Consider the following 2,959-nt stretch of genomic DNA (forward strand, 5'->3'; position numbering starts at 1 on the left):
TATATAATATATTACTAATTATTGTTCACATATTTATATATATTTATACATAATATTATTCATACTTGTATTATTCATATATGTATATACATATAACATCCCGAAATTTTTTGCCAAGCGCTCTTATGTGGACAAGGCCGATTAAACTAAATCGAAAAATTCTCTACCATTTTACAATTTTCGCAATAGTTAATAAGATATTAATTATTAAAAATTGCCGAATATTAATCTTCAATAATTTTTTTCTCAAATACTATTAATTTTACACAAAGCTGCAAGAGACAAAAATTATTTATTTTCTTCTCATAGAAGTCTAAGAGTTTTTTCAGAATTTTTTATCAATTTTTTAATATTGCATTTTCTTACATTGGCAACTATTTTTATCATGCATGAGAAAATATGGTATTAAAAAATTTTGAAAAATTCTGAAAAAATTCTCAGAATTTTATTATATAGAGAAAAAGATAAACAATTTTTGTCTCTCGCTGTTCTTCGATAAAATTGATAGCATTTAAGTAAAAAATTATTGAAAACCAAATATTCAGCAATTTTTAGTAATTAATAAATTAATAATTGTTAACTGTTGTGAAAATTGCAAAATGTGTGATAGAGGACTCAATTTAGTCCGTTTTATCTACACACTAGTGCTTTGTCAAAACTTACTGGATATCTTGTATATACAAATACACACATATGAATAATATCGATATATTTGCAATATATTAATATTTATATATTAGACTATCATATACGTATATTGGATGTACATATTTAAATAAAATATTACATGTATGCGAAATAAAAATCAAGAAACTTCTAAATTTAAAATTAACAAGGAAACAGAAAGATATTATCAGTCGACATATTTCACGAAAAGATCAAAGGATCAAAAGATCAAAAGATCAAAGATCTGTATATCATTCACGCAACTTTTTTCGTATTTTTTCCATTTCTTCTTACATCTCTCCTTTTTCCGAACAGAGACTTATCGAAAGATGTGCAAGCGCCCGTCTTTACATAACCCGGAATCCGAGTCGTGATGGATAAAACCTAATTTCTCATATTCGCAAGAGGACTTACCTTGCGATTAAGAACCACTTGCTGTCTTCGGACGAGAATATTCACATATATTATCAGGATTCCATAACGTATCCTGATCCGTTAAACACGCGTGACTATTCGATAACGATGACGACAAACAAACCCGAAAACAAAATAACACTCCAGCCAAAGACCGTACATCGACTGCCACAATAGTTCAATTCAGTAGTGCCGAACAAAGTCGCAAGTGTCGCAATATCGAACAAGTCGGAGTGCACTGTGCATGTCTCATTATTTTCATTGGCTAACCCCAACGTCCCCGACGCGGCACGTGATGTGAGACGATCCCCTGCCGTTTTCATCCGTCGGCCTCGTAGAGTCCTCCGATAGTTTGGGCACCACCGTCCGCCATTTTCAAATTAATTACGGTGCGCTTTTCAAAAACATTCGAGTCCACTATCGCTAGATTGAGAATTTTCTCCTAAATTTGAAGATATTATACATATTTATACATATTCATGAACAATTTTTTATCGATTTTTTTTCTATTGAAAGATTTTTTGAAAGTACGAAAAGTTGAGGAGAATTTTTGGAAGACTATGGAGGATTGTGGAGAGGAAAATATAAAGTTATCTTAGCCAGATAACATAATATATGTATCTCAGTAAATTGTTTATACATTACGTCGTATAAATATGTATAAATATGTATAAGTATGTATAAACATACATAAATATTCATAAACTTATATAATCATATGAAATACGTCCATATGTACTCACACATTCCTCTTTCTTTTGTTTATAATGAAATAGAAATAATAATAGTAATGTGTAATTTTATGTGTGTTTCCACGTGAAAATATAAAAAAATAATTAAAGGGATAATTTTCGCATTATTCGTTTTAGAAAAAAAATTTGAAAAAATTGCTCTTATTCACAATTATGCATAATTTTATATACAAGTAATTATATACAATTTTTTTACATTTCTTCAATTTTTTTCTAAAATAAATAGTGTGAAAATTATCCTTTTAATTATTTTTAATATTTTCACATTATTATTATTTCTATTGCACAAAAAATAATGTTACAGAAGAAAGATGAATGTATGAATATGTATGAACATATTTCATATATGGATATATTTCACATATGATTATACATTATGAATATGTATGTATGTTTATATATATTTATATATATATTCATGCATGAATATTTTTTTAATAATCTTTTATTGTTCGAACGTTTTATCGATGGCGATCGAATTCTTATAGACCTAGTTCTACCAATGCAAGATTAATTTTAGTTCTATTTACTTTTATCTTTTTTTAATTCCAAGAATTAGAAAAAGATAAACAATAAATTAAATCGAGTTTAAGAATGTTTTAATTATATATATAATAAAAGAATCAGTCAAAACAAGTTAATGAATTAAAAAAATTTTGATAATATATTAATTCGTTGTGAATACAATTTGAAACCAACTGCAAAAAAAAAGAAAACAAAATAATTCGACTTATATAATAGCTTTATACAACAAAATAACAATTTTTTTGTTGCAGTTTTAAATCAACAACAAATAAGTGCATGAATAAACTTTTACAAACATTTATTATTGTTTTATTAATATATGTATAAAATTTTATTTAATTCTTATAATATTATTTCCTCATTAATTCATGCAATTAAGTATTACAAACGCGAGTTTACATAAAAAATAAAACAAACAAAAAATTAATTAATTTTTAAACTAATAAGAAAATCCTGCTCAAATATTACACAATACTCAGTTGTAATAATATAATAATCTATGATTTTTATATTTTTAAATTTTTATATTTTTGTATTGCTTTTAGATATGACATGTACATTCTTAATAATCTTCTAGATAATAAAACTCGATTCAAACAGTA

General features: G+C 25.8%; 1 protein-coding gene across 1 annotated transcript in view; it reads right to left on the bottom strand.

Annotated features, from left to right (window-relative positions):
• Window positions 1-1,238, bottom strand: part of LOC108685287 (probable multidrug resistance-associated protein lethal(2)03659) — a 32,249-nt gene extending 31,011 nt beyond the window's left edge. The window contains exon 1 of the mRNA XM_018190003.1: window positions 1,081-1,238. The gene's annotated coding sequence lies outside the window, so the exon portion shown is untranslated. The remainder of the gene's footprint in view (window positions 1-1,080) is intronic.
• Between the last annotated feature and the right edge of the window lie 1,721 nt (window positions 1,239-2,959).

Source organism: Atta colombica, unplaced genomic scaffold (assembly GCF_001594045.1).
Source record: "Atta colombica isolate Treedump-2 unplaced genomic scaffold, Acol1.0 scaffold150, whole genome shotgun sequence".
In the NCBI taxonomy this organism is placed as follows: domain Eukaryota; kingdom Metazoa; phylum Arthropoda; class Insecta; order Hymenoptera; family Formicidae; genus Atta; species Atta colombica.